Source organism: Macrobrachium rosenbergii, chromosome 50, assembly GCF_040412425.1.
Source record: "Macrobrachium rosenbergii isolate ZJJX-2024 chromosome 50, ASM4041242v1, whole genome shotgun sequence".
NCBI lineage: Eukaryota > Metazoa > Arthropoda > Malacostraca > Decapoda > Palaemonidae > Macrobrachium > Macrobrachium rosenbergii.
This window is the reverse complement of record NC_089790.1, coordinates 1,330,035-1,342,907: the sequence shown is the minus strand read 5'-3', so window position 1 is coordinate 1,342,907 and position 12,873 is coordinate 1,330,035. Positions and strand designations below refer to the sequence as shown.

At 34.9% G+C, this 12,873-nt stretch overlaps 2 long non-coding RNA genes across 5 annotated transcripts in view; one reads left to right on the top strand and one right to left on the bottom strand.

Annotated features, from left to right (window-relative positions):
* LOC136832481 (uncharacterized) overlaps positions 1 to 10,169 on the top strand; it is a 51,682-nt gene extending 41,513 nt beyond the window's left edge. The window contains exons 1-4 of one of the 3 annotated variants that reach the window (XR_010851230.1): positions 2,308 to 2,420; positions 4,996 to 5,174; positions 5,820 to 5,973; positions 10,000 to 10,169. This is a non-coding gene — a long non-coding RNA (uncharacterized lncRNA). Of the gene's footprint in view, positions 1 to 2,307; positions 2,421 to 4,995; positions 5,175 to 5,819; positions 6,147 to 9,999 lie in introns of those variants that run through there. The other 2 variants (XR_010851228.1, XR_010851229.1) reach the window with 2 other exon arrangements.
* The window catches only part of LOC136832482 (uncharacterized), a 158,308-nt gene continuing 154,642 nt past the window's right edge, over positions 9,208 to 12,873 (bottom strand). For both annotated transcript variants that reach the window (XR_010851232.1, XR_010851231.1), the window contains exons 4-5: positions 12,254 to 12,441; positions 9,208 to 10,497 (exon numbers count right to left, since the gene is read on the bottom strand). This is a non-coding gene — a long non-coding RNA (uncharacterized lncRNA). The remainder of the gene's footprint in view (positions 10,498 to 12,253; positions 12,442 to 12,873) is intronic.

Below are 12,873 nucleotides of genomic sequence, written 5' to 3'. Positions count from 1 at the left end.
GTCTTCGATCGACAGCTGTTAAGGAGTGTGTTCGATTAAAAAAAATGTTAGTACTTTTATTCTATCCGTTCGAGAATTTCCAGGATCTTCCTGTGAATTTGCTTCCATTCCCTTCAGGTTCTTCAGCTGTTAAGTACCTAGGATTTTAAATGCGCTGTTGGGCAGGTCTGGCACCGTGCAGCTGCTGCCCCTTGAGCCGTAGTGTTTTATTACTCATACATGAATACAAATGATCAGCGTATCAATTAAACAACGTTAATCAGGTCAGTGCTTGGATGGGGGTAACACTTAGAAATGTCAAGCACTGTCAGTACTTCACAATTGTATCCCAAACCATAGGCACTTCTAGGGCAGCAATGTCCAGGTTGTACTGCTTACCACTATGCATTTGTCCTGTGGAGGGTAGCTCCAGAAGGTGTTAGGCTTTAAAGTCTTATCTAGGCTTTTGGGGGTGAGGTTACTATCCCTGGACCCCACTCTCCGTCACAGATCCAATGATAATCTTGTGCAGTCTGTTGTCCAGGTACTGACCAGACCCAGTGTTACTTTGCTGATCATCTATGTGTCTATGTATCATGGAGGTGTCTACCTACGTACATAGTATAAAGGACCAATTCATTATCAAATATGAAGCGGGTAAACCTCGGAGGAAAGCATACACAACTTCGGCTCATTAACATTATCAATAAGAGATCATGCATTATTGCTTATTCAGATTTCATAAACTTAAAAAAGACCTGACAGACTAACAATTGCCAGAAGATGATGTTTATGACTGAGCCAGGTGGAGGAAAGCTGTTAGAAACATCGACCCACATAGAAGTGGGTAAGATGCAGAGAAAGAAGAATTAAGTTCGGAGTCGTTCTCTTTCAGTTATTCGTCTGCTCCGCGTGTGTTGCCAAAATGGTCTTGACTGAAAGCCTCAAAAATTACTGGCTTTTCAGTAGATACTGCTTTATTTGCAATGACAATAGTATATATAATTAATTACATAATTGGTATGCACATATAAAGCTGAATATTTTTGATTGATCTAACAATGCAAAAGACATTAGTACTTTTGTTGAAAAGGATCAGCTGACAAAAAAGCTCTCTTTTTAGTTCTGTGTCACCTTTGGAAGTTTCTCGGCCTCTTGCTTTACAACACAACATAAGAGAAGCTGTCAAAAATGTCTAGTTTTCCCTCAGTATGTACTGTTACATAGATAAATACTTAATAGTATTGTGATCATATACATTGCACTATATCGCTTATAGAACGACTGTTCAATTTCATTTTGTGTTTTACTTTTACTGTCGCTCACTTTTTGTTTTACCAGACATTCATTGCAAAAAAATCTTTAAAATGTATCATTTTTGAATCAAACATGAAGGTCATTGTACTATTAGTATTAGTTATTATACAATAAACATTTTTTTATAATCTCCTTGCACTTTGTACACAAAAACTATTTCTGCATGCCACTATTCAAAAGTGTAGACAATAGTTGTTTTCTTAGTAATGCCAAAATATGAAAAATTGCCAGTTGATTTTTATATTTACATTTGTTTAGAAGTCTTACTAATAAAATGGAGTTCTCTTTTGACTAGAAACGAATAATAATTTATTTTAAAATGCTTCGCTTGTGTCTTTTTCATAGAATGTTGTGGCCTTTTGTATGAAATCAGACGGAAACGAAATAGTTACCAGTTACCATTTATGTTTTTTTATAGTTACTATAAAATATGTCAATAGATATCTATAGCGGCGGTGACAGGATTTGTCAGGAGGATAACGAGCCTAAAATAGCATGTGGAAATTGGATAACCAATATATCCAAGGTCGTGAACGGACGAATATAGTATAATTTTGCTGATATATTTGGAGTCCATCTTTTTTGCGATTATTTTCATTTTATTATTTTTTTTTTAGTTTCGTTCCCCCTAACTAGGTCGTCAATAATTCTACCAATATTAGGTTTAGCAAATATCCTCAAAGGTTTCTAAGTTTTCAGTATCATATGACTTGTTAATGCTGAATATTTTTTTTACTCAATGCAAGGTCATTGTATTGTCTATATAACAGGCTGCAGTGATTGGGGATTTTCAGTTAAAATCTCATTTTTAATGGAGCCACTCAACTAAATGAAGCCTTGACAGGAATTTAACTAATATCATAGATGTTATTTGTGAAAAATCATTATGTCAACAAGGCTTCCAATGAGTTGTCATAACTGTATTAAAATTAACGAAGAAAAGTTAGATTATTGTTCAAGTATCAGAATATTACTGGAACTTACTTGAGTCACTAGACGTCTGTCTGCAGACTCTGCTGTTCCATTCCTTCAGAAGACGTCACAGTGACAATATAGTGATTCAGCCATATTTCACCTACTAGTTGGGTGAAATTTTCATTAGTTTGAGTGTCATTCTCAGCCAGGTACGTTAATAGTTCATTAAAACGTATTTTGAGTAAATTAAAGTGGTATATGATCGCGAGATGCAAAAAAAAGCATGTAATTCAAGGGGTGCAGCCAAGACTTTACTTTGGACAGACATATTTGTCTACTAGACTAGTAGACTACCCCATCTATCAATTGTCAAGTTATAGTAATGCTTTAGTGTTTTGCTGAGGTTAGGTGTGTTTAAGGAACTCTAGATTAAAAATTTATAAGCCGAGCTTGAAGTTCACAGAGAAGTAGTATGCCAAAATCTCCTCTGACTGTGGGGCTTCCTGTCACCTCAGCTGTTTTCACTTTTTTATCTGCTCATGGAAAGCAGTAGCAGCATTCAGTGACATTAGGAAGAAAAAATATGGCAAATCTAAGCAACAGCTCTGCACAGGACTATTACCTTGGAAAATGGTTTTTCCTATATATATATACTTTGTTGCTGATGGAGGAGGTGGTGGTGTTAATTGTCGGTCAATTATTATTAACCTCATATCTACCCAACATGGTTGTGGACCCTTTGGGAACGCCAGGTTTTGGGTGGGGGAAAACGTTGAAAGACCAGACTTCCGTGCTGTAATGGAATGGTTCCGAGCATGCGCTTGTTATTATGGAATGGTTCCGGGCATGCGCTTGTTATTATGGAATGGTTCCGGGCATGCGCAAGTCATTAGGGAGCCATATGTTTAAGAAGGGATTGGCTAAGGAAACCTAGTATAAAAGGAACTCTGCTAATCTAACATACCCCAACCTAACCTAACCTAGCAGGCCGTGTTACTTAGCCTCCACCCACCTGTGAAGGGAACTCCACTTTTTACCAAAAGCTCCCCTATAACACAGCGCATGCATGATAGCATGCCAGCACGCAAGTTCTGAGGTTAATTACAGTCGACCAACAAAAAATACTATAGGAAAAATCAATTTCCAAAGTAATACCCCATTGCTTAGTTCTGCCAAAAATATAGCCAAATTTTGATAGGAAAATTTTCAATATTTTGGGTAAGGCAGATGTGCTTGCCAAAGGAAATGATAAAAACCACAGTTGGGAACATTTTAGTGCAAAATAGACTTCTGATACTGGCATAGAGTGACTTTAGAATATGGTTTTGAGTTGCTTGTTAAATATAACTCGATTTTATGATGGGTTTAAAGAAATTATTACCAAGTGATAGCCTATTGTGGCTGTTGTCAATCATATGAGGCTTAGGGGGTAAATCATGGTAGGCTAAAGGACAGTTGGCAGAGTGGAAACAGAATCTTGAATATGCTCCTGAAATGTACCGTTGAGGTTTCACTAGACGAATATGCTTCAGAAATGTGCTTCTGAGGTTTCACTAGATATAAATTAATGGGTTAATATTTGGGTAATGGATATAGGATACTGGTATCACATTTCACATTTAAGTGGGAATAATGGTGTTATTAGCACTGACATTGTTTACACACATACCGGTATATAGATAAGCAGTTAGGTAGTGTGTATATCTAATTTTTCCCCATTTAAGTTTCCATGACCTGTCATGATTCATCTAAAGTGTTTCAAAGGTAAAAGATTTTCCAAAGTTCAGTTTTGTAGGATGAAGTTAACCAGCTTCCAAGTCTTTAGATTTCAAAAGGTTTCAAAAACAGGCAGTCCCCGGTTTACGACGGTTCCGGCTTAAAAATATATTCATCAGAAATTATTTCCGGCTTACGTGTTCCGGGGTTACGACGCGTCATAGATCCGATGAAAGAAATATGGCCCCAAAATGGCAGAATAATCATAATTTGAAGGTTTTTTGATGTAAAACTCAATAATAATGCAGTTTACATCGTTTTCAATGCACCCAGAGCATTAAAAGTAAGGTTTTCTTATGATTTTTGACGATTTTCGACGATTTTCCGGCTTACGACGATTTTCGGGTTATATAGATATGTTTGGAAAAGGCAGTGTATTTAAATTTTTTCCAAAACTGATAGTTGTTTAAGTTTTTTCCCAGATTAATAGAAGAATCCCATCCACAGTTTAAAGTAAAGGGACTAGTTGGTGTTTATAGGCAGTAAATTTAGTCCGTTCTGGACTATTGCTCCTCAACAGTCTCAGGAATTTGTAAGGCTTCCATCTAGGTTTTTTATAAGCACAGTAATTTGTAGCTTTGGTAGAATTGTTAATGTATTTCTGAAATTAACTTTAACTTTAAACATCCCTCAGACCTTTAAATGCATGTAAAATGTCTTTATGAAGTTAATATATCTTTAAACTTTAAGCTCTTGAAAGTGTATTGTAGCAGTGTGGCCCAGAGTTGTTACAGTAAAATGAGTATGTATTGGAATACTAACTGTCCAATCTAGATGGGTTGAGAGTTATTGTAAAGTTATGGATGGGTAAGAAGTGTTGAATAATGATATGCCCATCACATTATTTTTTCTTGAGTGTGGTTTCTGTTCTTATGAATGAGTCTTGAAGTATACCATCTCATGGATCCTAAAAGCCAGGTTATCTGATATGGGAAATTTGCAAGGGAGGTGATTGGGCAGTGCAAGCTATTTTAGTATGTAGAATAACCAAATCTTGTTTTTATGCAGATGAATCTTCAAGAAAAGTATGGTTCCAGATCAAGGACAGTCCCTTCAACTGTTGAAGTAATTTGAAAACAGATGGTGTTGGTCAAACTAAGGGCATATGTCCAGTAATTCCTAGAGGTTTCCTCATAACTAGGGGCTGCCATGGTATGTGAACTGATTCATGAAGGTCTATATACAAGGTACGTATATCTGGGCAGCATAAGTACTTGCATTTTCTTTAGGTATATGAACTAGGGAAGTAAAGAATACAACGATATTATTTAAGTTCTTTATTTTACCAACGTGAAGACTTGTAGTTTGGCAGAAGTAGTCATTTAACACTGTTTCATTCTCCAGCAAATAGTCTTTGTTTCTAATGCATTGTTCTAGGTACCACAGTGTGTCTGAAAGTAGTATAGAGCAGTAACTCTGGTTGTAATGCATTGGCCAAAATTATCTAGTATTTTACATGTGCCACAGATTGAATTACATAGAGCAGTAAAGTACTTTTGTTAAAATGATCGATTAAAGGAGAAATTGTTTTACAAAGAACTTTGGATAATCACAGAGGGGTGAAACATTCATTAAATTTTTTAGTAAGGTTTGCATTGAAATGAAACAAAAATCTTTATTACATTAGTAGTTTGTATAGCTTAAAAAAAATGTGCTTTTCTGTAGATGATGTAGACAGGTTCAAAGTTTGTCCCATCTTTGTAATAAGAACCTTATTATAGGATACTTTGAGCTCGGCTATAGCTGATTATGTCCTTATTTTGATACCTTGTATGCTGAAAAACTTGTCTAGATGTTACCTGATTTTACTGACATTTTTCTTTTATTTTCAGAAAGTCATCTATAACCGGCAAACGTAAATCTTGTGGCCATATACAGGGCTCCAGTAATTGTTTTTGAATTTAGAGACCAGTAATTACAAGCAACATGCCTCTAAAATCAAAGAAGCACATCTTGTGATCAACACCCAAGTGCCCTGTCTGACAGGTAAGATTTGTCTGCCAGGTAACGGCCACTGAAGACTTGATAGCCCACAGGGATAAGATCTCATATCAAAGAAAATCTCTGAAGATATGAGCAGGAATTGAACTTCAGCCCACCATTGAGAAGTCACTAATGAAACCACCAAGCTACCATAAATTTCAGCAGGTTTCTCTGAAGTAAGAATTTTTATGAAATTTGTATGGGTTAGAGTAGCAGTTATTTACAGATTTTAATGATGAAAGATTTGAAGCTTTACCAGTGAGCAAAGTATCATGTATATATATGTTTGAAATTAGTCTACAATTTAGGCCCTGATTTTACAAGTAGAGATAACATTATTCCCCCCCCTTGTAATATTGACATTGGCTAAGGGTCAAGTTTTAGTATTGTACAAGTGATTGTTTATCAAGGTTTATCAGGGTCATAAGTACTCCTAGTATATAAAAGAATCTCATTGTGGTTCAGGATTTATAGTTTTAAATCAGCTTTTGGTTCAGTATAAACTATCAGATAGTTCAGATTGTGACTGGATTGATGATACTAAATAGGGTGATTGCTGATGTTCAGGGTGATTGTACCTTCTGCCTTTGTATTGGCTATTAAATTTCATGTTGTATATAGTTTTACTGTAACTTGTCAAAATTAGCCATCAGGTACCTCAGTATGATGAGCATTAAATTTCATATTAGTTTAACAGCTATCAGGTGCTTTCAGGGTAAATTTTTTTTTTTGAGATTAGCTATCACTTTTAATATTAGCAGTCAGGTAGCTTGGTATGCATTAGGATACAGTACGTAGCTTTTCCTTAAAGTTATTCAGCATGATATCTTTTATTAGGTGCAGTCCATTGTAACAGTCTACATAGATTTTACCTAATGTCATATCACTTTAATATCAGCTACCAGGTCCAGTTATTCAGTATGTTTCAAGATATATATTTTACTGTCTAAATATGCTGTCAGTTTAATAGCATCAGCTATCAGGTGACAACACAGCAACCCTTTTGTCTGGTTTCATTGTTTTGCTTTAAAGTAACACCAGAATAAATAGCATATCACAAATTGTAACATCACAATGCGTACGTTGAATATCCATATATATCATAGCTCTGATCCTGGGACAGACAGGATTAACAAAGGCATATTGAGAATTGTCAGGTATTGTAGAATAGTAGTTGTTTGATGTGGTGTCTTAATATAAGATAGTCCAGCATGCTTCAACATACAAGGTGTAACATACAAGGTGTTATCATTAAGTATCAGGGCTGGTGCTATAAAAAGAAAGCTACAAGATGTACCATTTTAGCACTGAATTTCCATGGAAGTAGTCCCTTTTGGAAGCCACACACTTTATCCAGGGCTGTTTCCATTGATGGAAGCATTTCTGGAACCTGTTTTGTAGGACAATCAGCAGCTCCCTCATTGCATTCACTTGGATCTCCACAATGTCTTGAAATATTCTTCCTTTCAAAGGATATTTGATTTTGGAAAGAGGAAAAAGTTGCAAGGGGCGAGATCCGGGGAATACGTTGGCTGTCGGACCTGGGGGACGTGCTTAGCCAAAAAGTGCTGCACAAGTTGTGCTGAGTGGGCAGGTGCATTGTCATAGTGCAGTTGCCACTTGCCAGATGCATGCAATTCTGGCCTTTTCCCATGAATACAGTAGTATCCTGTAAATGCTGCAACATGTCACTGTAGTACTCCTTGTTTGCTGTCTGAAGAGGTGGAGCATACTCATGATGAACAGTGTTACAGTTCCCTTGCAGTCGAAGAAAACGATGTTTTTCTCAGTTCCGCTGGTTGCAGGTCCCCCCAGAAAGTTTGTCACTGACAACATTTTGTCGGCCGTTTTGAAAATATCTGAACCACTCCTCTCCATACACTTTTTGCAACTTTGCATAGGTCTGTGTGCAGGTATTGCCAAGCTTTTGGCAGAATTTTATGCGGATTCTTTGCTAAACTTTCTCCATCTTAGTCAGTACAGCAACCACACACTACACACGTTCCTTCCAAGCACTGCTGTAAAGAGTGGAGTGAACTAGAACACTAAAAACTTAGGGTACATGCACATTCAGGGTCAAGGTCAATCTTTGCCAAGTGGCCTCATTGTGTATTTTAGCTCCTTTAGCAACAGTCCCAATACTTTATGATCACACCTCGAACACCAGTACCAGAAATGTCTTGTATCAGGCAGTCCTATATTACAGGATACACAAAGCTTTTTGGCTGCTTATTGTGTTAACATATGGTTCATTGTTCAGTAATATAGTTTCTGTGCTGTATCTACAATGGAATTTAGTAATTATCTGGATAGAGATTTTTTTTTGTACCAGAGTTCATGTTAAATTAATAGGAGGTAATTCTGATTGTTTTCAAGAATTTTCATTATTTTCTTACCTCATTAATGTAGCAGGCAGTTCATTAGTTATGAAGTATCTGTTACAGTATTAAGAATTTATTTGTAGTAGTCATGGATAGTTAAGTGAAATCCAATCTGTGAGGCTTTACTTCAGTGGGTGGGTTAATATTTTCTGGTAAAGTTTTTCTTAGTCGTGTCATACAGAAGTAGAGTTAATCTAGAATAAATCTCATAATAATTTCTAGGTCTTGGCCATTGCAGTACTGTATTTTATGTAAATATGTTACGATGCAAAAGACACCTAGCATTTCGTAAAGGATTGCTGATACTGGAAAGATATCAAAGCTTGAAGTATTACATTTCATGGTAGGAGGTATTTCAGAATTTAGATTTATTAGTTGGAGATATTTCAGAATTTAGTTTCATTAGTTTTATCTCAATTTTTATGACTTGTGGAAAACTAAAATGATGGTTCTTAATGCATGCCAAAAGAATGACTCAGTATTTAGCATACTTAAGTTACCATTGAAAGTATAGCTCATGTTAGGCACCAGTGAAATAACTAGTCATTGTTAAAATAATGATTTTAATGGAAGAGCTGTGTGTCAGCTTAGGAACAAATTAATTTCAGTCACATGTAGTACTGTATTTATAGTGTTAGGACATTTTATAGATGCCTTCGACTGGACAGTCATAAATGACTTAAGAAGTTCTTTTATTCTTTCAGATTTGTAGATTTTATAAATTTTAGAACGGATGCTGTTGTATCTTGGGATTACTTTAGTAGGGTTTGAGTTGACCAGATGATTCTCATTGACTTTCATTAAAATCAACTTTCCATAAGCTTCAATTTTGTCAAAAGGATATTGAAAATTGTAATAATTCAAAAATTGATTTAATACCCAATTGTACACTGATTTTTGTATTATGAGAACTTCTGTAATTCAGCATTTTGCTGTAGTCTCTTGCCTTTGTGTAGCTAGAGAGGTTACATGGGTCATTTGTAATAAAGCCATTATGTAACCGAGTTAAGCTCTGATGGCACAAAATAATTCTCTGAAATAGTAAGAACGTTTTGTCACTCCCTGTTTGTACCATATAGATATGCAATCTAGGTGTGAGAAATATTTGATCTAAGGACAGAGCTAAAGAAATGGTCTCTTCTGACTGAAATAAGCAATAATCTGAAGTAGCAATAATCCTTTAAAGTGCAGTATTGTATAATCATAAGGGTGGAGAGTTTTTACTGAATTAGTGTGACTTTATTTAGATATTGTTCCTTTTTTTGGTGGGGGGACCAATTACTCATTCAAAGGCATTTCTTCAGTCTCCTATACAAGTTTTAGCATACAAATCTTGGAAGCGAACAGAGGTAGACTTTTGCTCTGTATAAAGCAGTTTTGCTCAATTTCCAGTTAAAACATGAATTAATTCCTGAATTTCAACCTGTTTCCATTGGTATCAAGTAAATACCGATTACCATAATAACTCTGGTCACAAAATATAATCCCATGGTCACCAATAATGTTGATTAATATATCTGCTGTTATCAAAAATAACAATGTAAAACCAAATTATCACTGAAAACTACTTTCTAAATGCTTGGTGTTACAATCATTAACAATACTTTTTGAATTCCAAACTTCATGCTCATAAATTTTAATTTTTCAGAGTTCAGAACCAGATATGAGAGCCCTCATTCTCTAAAGGTGATAATTGCTATAAAAAAAAAAATCCTGTCATAACTGCAAACTACTTTTATGAAGGTAAGAACGTACTTAATCACAACATGTTATCATTAACAGTTACAAAAACTATACAAATAAAAAACTTTAAAATATTTAACTTCCCTTATTTACCTTATTGCAAAACTCTGAATAGTAAATTAACACTCCAATTTCCAAAGAATCATGACTATAGGCTAATTAAACCCCAAATCTCTTTGTGAAGATTCCGTCCTAAACCTAAACTAGATATTTTCATGGGCTTTCTGCATGCAAGTACTAGAAGACGACCAAAAGTCTGAATATTAAGGCATAAACAAAATTAAGTCCTGTCTTTTTAGTGCAAAGTATTTTTATCGCAATGCAGTCAAGACGAGTCAGTTGAACGAGGATCTTGGAGAAGTCTTTCTTCAATGAAGGACTATTGCTCCTAAAACCAGGTTACCTGAAAGGCAAAGAGCATATTTTATTCATAATTTAATAATTATGGATGAATCTACAACTTAATAACTAAGAGGTACAATAAAGTCCCTATTATCCAAAAGCTTTGGGACTAAGAGTTGGATTGCTGCAAAAATTTGGAACTAAAGCTAGTCTACTGCCCTACCAAAAAAATTATTTTAGAGTAGATTTATGTACTTTTATCTACCAATCATTTCATTACTACAAATCTTGCAAATCACAACATAGTAATCAAAATGAATTTTAATAATTCAAGATTCAATTGGTTCTATACTGTACACTATATAAGCTATATATATTAGCATGTGCTTAGTCATATAATAGTCCCCTATCCAATATGTGTTTAAAACTAACCTTCAATACAGTCATGCAAGAAAACAGTACACATCAGTTGTTTTCTCCCAGGTATCTTAAGAAATTTACAGGTCTCCATACAGAAGCATCAAGACTATCAAGGATAATATTCTGGTGATTCAAAATGAAGTGAAAACGACTTTAATGTACCATAAGTTGCAGCATCTATTCAGAGTCCATTTTTATTTTTGTGTTCATCATCATCATCCATGCCATTTCCTCTCTCTTCCATCCATTTTGTCAAATTCTTCCTCTGTACTTCTGTTCAGATTTTCAGTACTATTTCAAGAATGAATCCTCTGGTTGAGTAGCACGTGAGCAATAGTCATGATCAAAGTGGTTTGATTGTACTGTTATGATAATTACTAAAGCACTGAAGAATTTAAAAAACCAGCAATGATCTCCCTGACTTTCAAATGAACATTTAGTAAGATTTACAGTACCAGTAATGTTTAAACTTACCTTGCATCACTCACCCTGGTGAAACAACAGCCATTACCTCCATCCATAATACCTTAAAGGGTTAATAGGAATACAGTACAGTAATATGAAACTGTTCTGAAAATGGTCTCTAGTATTTCAAAAGGAAGAACCAACCAATCATTCACATGGCATGGATGTTACATTTTGTGGACGAATTAAACCTTATTATAATAACATAATCATAATTATAGTAATATTAAAAAATAATTACGATACGTTAAAATTTTTCTCTTCCAAAAGAGGTGAATGAACGAATAACCTAATAACAGATAACCTTAAGAATAAGCACTGAAAAAAGGAGAAATTAAAATGGGGACTAAAGAACAAAGGGCGTGAGAACCACAGACAGACAAACTGTTGTTATGTTTACAGACAAAAAAAGATACGTCAGAGGGCACAAGAAAAAGAAACATCGAGAATTACGTAAAAGAACGAGAGATTACTTTGTTCTGATGTTATGAAAAATCAAGTTGTATTCAGTGCCCACTTATTTTCGTTGGCACTATTCTGTATATATAAACTTTGATCTAATTTTAGTTAAAAATACAATGCAATAGCACACAAACACGACAGATACACAATAATTTAATTATGTATTCATCTAAAGTAATCAAGATTGACGAGTGATACTTTATGTAATAGTATACCAATACATTACGCCACTAGTTTTCTTCGATGAGAAAATAAGTGGAATTAAAGAAAACGTTATCTAATTGAATGGTCTCGTTTAAACAGTTACTATGATGAACAGTAGATCACATAAAATCCTTTTTATTACCTACTTGCTGCCACTACAGAATGCTGTAGAGTGCTGTGAGCACTGAATAATGGCAAGCATCCCGAAAACTACTACTCTACTTACCAAAGAAATTAGTTCCAGTGTGGCTGTAGCCTTTATATACCTGATCAAGTCAATCGGATTCTGTCGAGTCCTGGAATTGGAATTTGGCCTTCTACCAGTATTTTCATGATGGTTCAGGTACTGTTTCTTCAGTTGATTTCATTTCATGATGGTTCAGGTAATGCTTCAGTTGATTTCTTATTCTTTTTAAAGGAATTTCAGTCAAAATCCGGATCACACAAAGCTTTTCTGGAAAACGTTAAAAATAGTCAATAAAAGATTAATACTATCAGCCTTTTCATGGAGTTTTCTTTTAATTGCTACACGAGCATTTATGAATATTGAAAGCTGACATGGACATTTTCTTAAAAACACAAAGATACCGACATTATTTGAAAAAGCAAATCATGAACGTTCTGACTTTATTGCTCAAAACTCATTGGAGAAAAATTACACATTAAAATGAAATATGAAGGAATAATTTTCACTGTTCATGGTGAAGTTCTCATGTTACATCTGACTACACAGAAACTAAATAAAATTTTACTGTTTTTAAAAGTACAGAAGCCTGAAATAATGCATTACTGATTAGTCCATACAGGGAACCTAGCATGAAAGATATATAGGCCTACTCCTATCGAGCATAGTACGTATCACTGATTCTAACTGCAATGATATAAG